The sequence below is a fragment of the Ptychodera flava genome, chromosome 1, assembly GCF_041260155.1.
Source record: "Ptychodera flava strain L36383 chromosome 1, AS_Pfla_20210202, whole genome shotgun sequence".
Lineage (NCBI taxonomy): Eukaryota > Metazoa > Hemichordata > Enteropneusta > Ptychoderidae > Ptychodera > Ptychodera flava.
Genome location: NC_091928.1, coordinates 23,896,489 through 23,904,050, shown reverse-complemented (window position 1 = coordinate 23,904,050; position 7,562 = coordinate 23,896,489). Strand labels below are relative to the sequence as shown.

The 7,562-nt window shown below is 36.5% G+C and overlaps 1 long non-coding RNA gene across 1 annotated transcript; it reads left to right on the top strand.

Annotated features, from left to right (window-relative positions):
• The first annotated feature begins 4,025 nt into the window (after positions 1 to 4,025).
• On the top strand, positions 4,026 to 6,332 carry LOC139134642 (uncharacterized). Its single transcript, XR_011552828.1, has 3 exons — positions 4,026 to 4,113; positions 4,457 to 4,630; positions 6,304 to 6,332. It is a non-coding gene; the product is annotated as an uncharacterized lncRNA (long non-coding RNA).
• Positions 6,333 to 7,562: the final 1,230 nt, after the last annotated feature.

Sequence of the window (7,562 nt, the reverse complement as noted above, 5' to 3'; positions counted from 1 at the left end):
GGATTCCGAGCTCATTTTCATAAATGTCGTCGACTTCAACTTCTCTTTTCGTCGCTCCGTAGTCGCCGGCGCGTGCAATTATGTTGCAAATTTGAGCTGCATTTTATTCAAGGGTGCTTTTGGAAGGGATGAACGGTCAAAGTCGCTTGACTTAGGTTTCCCTTTAAGCTCACTGGGACAGATACAATGTAACCCACTATTAATCAGTAAGTTCTTCTAAGGGACTGGACATAAAATTACAGGGGGGGGGTGGGCGGTGTTTTCGAAAAACCGCTGCGTAAAAAATAGTGACCCTTCAAAAGTTCATGCACAAAATTAGTGACCCTCCCCCTTATCCGTGCATGAAAATAAGTGACCCTCCCCTGTTACTCAATACCCCCCAAAAAAAACCCGCAATGTGTTAAAGACCCCCTTCTGACTTGCTATACTTTTTAAGTCGCCCTCCCGAAAGGAAGGCAAAATGTGGCCGATATAACGCGTTGTCCAAAAATATCAAATCATATGTGTGTTATTCATGTAAATGTATTTTGCTTGAAGTGGCAGGTATAAAGTGCATGCCGTACAAAAAATGTAATTTTTAGATTTTATCGATAATGTTGATTCACTAAACATGTAGTCGACTATAAGAAAACTACGAACGTGTATTTTCCAGTATAAAACTAGCTATATCTGTTCATATACAGATGTTTAATAACTGATATAGATATACTTGATTAGCATGGGTTGTTTACAAGTGCACATGTGAACAAGATATTTGATTTTGGAATTTCTGTCAAAATGTTGATCCACTATACATGGGAGTCTATGACAAAACTATACATGGGAGTCTATGACAAAACTGTCAAAAAATTTTCAGAATTAAAAATTTGCACTATTTGTGCATATATGGACCCTGAATAATTGACATAATTGTGCTTGATTAGAAGAGGGTGGTAAAATGTGCATCTGTGTACAATAACTTTGTTTTTGGAATTTCGCATAAAATGTTGATCCACTATACATGGGAGTCTATGACAAAACTGTAAAAAAAATTTTCAGAATTGTGTATATATGACCCTGAATAATTGACATAATTGTGCTTGATTAGAAGAGGGTGGTAACACGTGCATCTATGTACAATAACTTTGTTTTTGGAATTTCGCATGAAATGTGGATCCATTATACATTGTAGTCTATGAAGAAACTATGAATAATTTTTTTTAAATACAAAACTTGGAAACCTGTGTATTTATGTATGCTTGATTATTGATATTTATGTTCTTGATTAGACTAGAGTGGTTACAAGTCCATGTGTGTGCAAGAATTTGATTTTGGAATTTCACCGAAATGTTGATTCACTATACATGGCAGTCTATGGTGAAACCCTATGAATATTTTTTTCCAATACAAAAATAGGTAATCTGTGCATTTATGTACACTCAATTATTGGTACTAATGTTCATGATTAGACTAGAGTGGTTTCAAGTCAATGGTTGTGCAAGAAATTTGATTTTGGCATATCACTTAAATGTCGATTCACTATACATGGCAGTCTATGATGAAACTATGAATATTTTTTTCCAATACAAAAATAGGAAAATCTGTGCATTTATGTACACTTGATTATTGGTATTAATGTTCATGATTAGACTAGAGTAGTTCAAGTCAATGGGTGTGCAAGAAATTTGATTTTGGAATTTCACTGAAATGTCCATTCACTATACATGGCAGTCTATGATGTAGTCTTGCATGCCAGACCTCGAAACCTGCGTGCGGCGCGAGCGGCGAAGCCGCGAGCAGCGAGTAACCGCAGGTTACGAGGTCTGGCTAGAACCGACGTGCTATATATACTGTCCAATAGAATGCTTCGAAAATCGGCTGGATGAAAGAGTACATCTGTTGTTTATTCATGAATGTAGGTGGAGCGTCTAAAAATAGCCTTTGAATTTGACTGAATGATTGTGTCATTCATCCAGAAATGTTTCATTCGAAGTAAACTGCCTTACGTTGACCTCAGACAGTACGGCTTCATGAAATCACGGTTACGCTATCCCCAGTAACCATTATGAAAAAAAATCTGCAAAAATGATCTATGCCGTTGAAGAAAGTGGTGATGGACAGCCTGAAACCGAAGCAGGAGGTAGCCATGATAGATTATCTGGAAGGAGACGACGTTTCCGTGAATTTGCCGACAAGATATGGCCAATCTCTAATTTTAAGATTGCTCCGGCCTTGCTTCAATGCTTGCGATTGCATTTTGTTGATCGTCGACATCCTCTATGGAGCTTGCTTTTTCATTTTGCTCCGTTCAAACGAAGCTCAGATTTTGGCCCCATTCAACTGCCGATGAGCTGGTGGTAAATGGCCTCACAAATAAATTCTCGCCGTTGATTTTTGCTTGAGTGTTTTTTCGGCGCAGATATGTGAAACGTGGTGGACAAGTACAGTGAAAATGCGTTATGGCCGTCTGTGTGCGGTGGTCCAAAGTTATACTTATTAGCATAGGAAAGACAGCCCACTTTTGACGTCATCACATTCCTGAGCAGTTGGTTCTTGCCAGACCTCGTAACCTGCGGTTACTCGGTGCTCGCGGCTTCGCCGCTCGCGTCGCATGCAGGTTCGAGGTCTGGCATGCGAGACTAACTATGATGAAACTATGAATAGTTTTTTTCCAATACAAAACTTGGTAAACCTGTGCATTTATGTACACCTAATTATTAGTATTAATATTCATGATTAGACTAGAGTGGTTTCAAGTCCATGGTTGTGCAAGAAATTTGATTTTGGGATTTCACCAAAATGTTGATTCACTATACATTGTAGGCTATGAGGAAACTACAAATAACTCATAGGTATCTGATCCTAAATTGTTATTCAAAAGTTGTTCGACCTGAAGCTTCCAGTTGTTATTGACGACACTATGCACTATTCTGAACAGTTTGTATTCTGTCAATGTCCTCAATAAATTAAAAAATGTACATACAGCGACATGAACGTTTGACACCGACCTATACCCAATGTATTGTCAATGGGAGAATGATGTCAAATAAGTAATCTCCCAAATTGTTATTGAAAGAGTCATTATAGGGGACAGTTATGCACAATAGTGTTGAATAAGTAGAAATCATGACAACTTAAATCAATGTGGCTGCTTGGATCATCAAAACATTGTTTATTATACCTCAAATTTGCGCCCGAAGGGCGCGCCGAAAATGGTAATGGCAGAAAATGAAAGTGCCAGGAGGTATTTTTTCTTTTTTCAGTATTCCATAACGTGCACATGCAATTTCAGCTTTGATGCATGAAAAAAGGTGACCCTCCCCCATAGGCTTGCACAAAATTTTATGACCCTTCAAAAATGCTTGCGCGAAAAATGGCGACCCATCCCCAAAAAACACCGGCCCACCCCCCCTGTAATTTGTGTCCAGTCCCTAATTGGTATACAGGTGATGATTATACCATAACCTTGCAAATCAATCATCGGGATATGTGAATGATGAATTTACTCATATTTGATGTATGAGCTATGGTTCGCAAACCATATGTGCTCAATGGGCTGTGGTTCAGAAACCATCTTTGCAACGTTATTTGAGTGTATACTTTAAAACCGTAACACTCACAAGGCGATAACATCCATCCTGGAGAAACTGGTGTCTTGAGTCCACACGCATCATCTCTTCGTGTTCGACTGCTAGACTGTCTTGGTATCAATAACAATGGAGCTCTTGATATTCCTAGTATTAACGACGCTGGTTACTCTACATGCTTATAACACTGCTCAACGTAAGTCTGAAGTTTTAAAACTCCGTTTTACCGGTTGATTTTTTTTTCGTGAAATTGAACCCGGGCTGGCCACTACATGCATATAGCATATATATATAGGTATGTTAACCCGATACAGTATCCGTGCTGTCTACCTTAATACAACATGTTCAGTCAATGCCTTGTGTAAACTTTGTATCGCACAAAATATCGATTTTCTAAAATAATATCGCATAGATTCTGGAAGACTAATGAACGGTCCGACGTCATACGAAGGAAGGGTGGAAATGCTAACGGAGGAATATGGTTGGACGCCTGTCTGTGACAGATATTGGGATATGTTCGATGCAGACGTACTCTGTCGTGATATAGGTAAGCATGGTAATATTTGAAAGTGAGGTTCTCATTTCATTTCCTGACTGTTTATTTTTGGCTGAAGAAATAGCAGCAAAGGGTGTTCATATCTATGTATGTCATCAATTCCAACGACATTCGTTTTAAAACATTCTTCCTCTTTTAAGCTGAGTACCATTCAAAGTACAACTTCGTGAAACACAAGTCTATGAAATCCCGGAGTAATAAGTGACAATTTTGCATAGCCCAACTTTGTTGTTTATACATTTTCACAGGATTTAATTTATGAAACTTGATTTAGATATTAGTGAAATTTCCGGGGTTTTGTTCTTTTGTTTTTACTCTATGTATTATATTACAGGATATATGGAAGGCGCAATGTCACATGACAGCCCACGAACTGGTAACGTCACAATTACTACTAGATGTGTTGTCAAAGTTGATTGTGATGCGAGCAGTACAATATTCAAGGAATGTTTTCACTACATCAGTACAGATTGTAACAATTGTTATCAGGCAAAAGCAACGTGTAATTGTGAGTACATTTAGAAGCTAATATCTTGGTGGTCTCATAGGCTTGCATCGTCCATTGCAAATATATCAGGCATAGCAACAAAAACACCCGCTAATTAAGCTTCGGGGATTTCGTTGCACGAATTATACATAGTCATAGCGCTAAGGTTTCGGAATTAATTTCAAAAATGTTAGGCGTGTCAAGTCTTTTCACCATTGATCACAACTTCAGAGTTCTGGGAAACACACGGGGATGCAGTTAACGACCTAATACATGCACATCCTATATCATGCGTGCGTCATCATTAAAAAATCAACATCACCTTACGAGTCCCGATTTTTCTTTCGAATGAAAGCCGACTTCTTGACTTGATAAGTTATTTTATGTTTTATTTACATTCAATATTCTATCAGTTACGTTCTATCAAGTCTGCAGGGCTTTATCAATGAATCATGAGCTCTTGTTCAACACTGACCGGCATTCGACCGACATTCATCGATTGTCGATATCTTCGCATATGAATACTTCAGCTTAAAGTCTGAGTTTCTTCTAGCTGAGAATAATCACTAAGGTCGAACATTTTCATTCTCAAATGTCGTTTCCTTTGGAGTGATTGTTTTGATTAAAGCTGACTATGAACCTAGTGTGTCTTAGTAAACGTGGAACCGAATATCGAAGCAGTTTGCATTGATTTACTTCAAGGTTCCATAGGCATCCAAAATTAAAGCTCCATAAGCTATATCTTTTGGCTATTTTTTCAGAACTTTTGTTTTGTAGTTTCCTAACACTTTCTGCATTGGATCCCTAAATTGTAATTTCATGCCAAGTATTAAGCATATCAACACAACCTATATGAGTATAATCTACATAATTATTGTTGAAAATTGTATTCAAGTCCGGACTAGAATTCACTTTTGAACAATAAAAATGATCACTACACACATACAAGCTGTGTTGACAAAAAAGAATTCAGCATGACAAATGGATTAGGGTCAGACACGGTGGTTGATATACACAGAATACTGATAAACTTGACACAAGTTACAGCTTATGTCCCTATAAACTTTAAACTGTTTTTTTACTTCTGTTTTTCTGACTCTACAAATTGGGTAATATTAACAACACCATACAATCATCATTACACCAATAATTATAAGTATTATTATTATTATTATTATCATTATAAAGTAAGGGTGGTTTTTATTGTCCCGTGTTGAACATAGGCACTTTCTGTGTAATTTGTATTTTCAACTTGTAGCTCCCTCAAAGCGACAATGTGCATTAGTCTGTAATGAACCGATAGCGCCAGCATTAATTTTACTTTATTTTAAATTAATTGTAATTTCGGATAAAATAAGGAATCATCTTGAAAAAATGTTTGATAAGAGTGTAATTTGCTTCGAATTTATATCAACCTAGCCACCATTCATTCACTGAATGGACTCTACGAAAAGAAATACAATTTTCGATTTCCACAAAAGATATGACGGTAAATTTTAAAAACAGTCCGTACAAGCTTTATGCAACACAATTTAGAGAGATCCCATTTTCCTGCATTCTACGTCAATAACAATAATAAAGATTATAAAAAATTGCGAATCACACATTTTTGCGTACTAATGTTTGACACTTTTTGTCGGATTTTTCTCGTCATGGATACTTTTATAAATGTCCAAGATATTTTGTCTCATCAGTTTACGGATACCATGGATGTTACTTCTTCCATTGTTACAAAGATGTTTGGATCTGGCATGACAACATGACGATACAGTATTGCGTAGAACTCTGTCGGAACAACGATAAATCTGTGGCGATGCTAACGCTTGGAAGCGATTGTATTTGTAGAGACCTGAATTCTAGATGTGATATTTGGATTAATGTGCCAAATGCACAGTGTGATCAAGTGCGTCCAGGTGCTGACTGGCAAATTTGCGGCGGTTTTCATTTCTTTGCCAGTGTCTACGATGGTGAGTTGATCTGTAATAATTTATTTGTGGATTTAATCATCACATTTGTAAAATCGACATATGTGTTCAGTCTACAGATATTTTTCATAAATGTGGTGATTATTTTCCACGAATCTACCCCGTATAATCCGTGGTTATCAGCGTTAAATTAATGTTGAAGCTGACAGTAATTCGACATGCGTACCTCTTAGCTAGACACTTTGATTTTCATCTTGGTAAAAAATATCACCCATTGGGTGAAAGGTCACATTGCGCACAGACACAGCGACTCATAACCGAGCATGAATTGCAAACTAAAGAAGGCGCCATCATAGATGTTGAGCCTCATTTTACATGGTTACAGGCGGTGCATAAATTCAAATTTTCGTTTTTAGGCGTTTCCATCGTTATTTTCTTTTTAAAGTTGATAACAAATATGAAGTATGCGAGATTTTCAGCATTTCTTAACATGTGGTTCGGCATCTTTCATCATTTTACCAAGGTAAATTGCTATAAATGTGTGGTATACATAAAAAATTAAATTTATAATAAAAAAAATTTCACTTTGCAGATTGAAAATGATTCTAACTCTAAAAGAAAATAAAAAAAAGTCAAATTTCATTCTAGAGAAAAAAATCAAAGCAAAATAAAACTTGAAATGAAATTTAAATTTAAAGAAATTGAAAATGATTCTTACCTTAAATGGAAAAACAAATCATAAAGGAAATCTAAAGTCAATTTCAAAAGCAAAATCAGACTCGAAGTGAAAATGAAATTGCTAATCTGCAAGCTGTACTCACCTTTGTAAATCATATGAGTCGATTCAACAGCATTGCCACACATAATCTCGTAATATCTCGCTTTGCTTGTTTAGTTATGTATAATTATGGTCAAGATTGCATCGCACAGTATAAAGGGATTCGATTGCTAAACTAAATTTGTATATATGATATCGCCGAGTCTGCATATTTGTCGTAGAATCTATTAACACTTCATTTTCAGTGCAA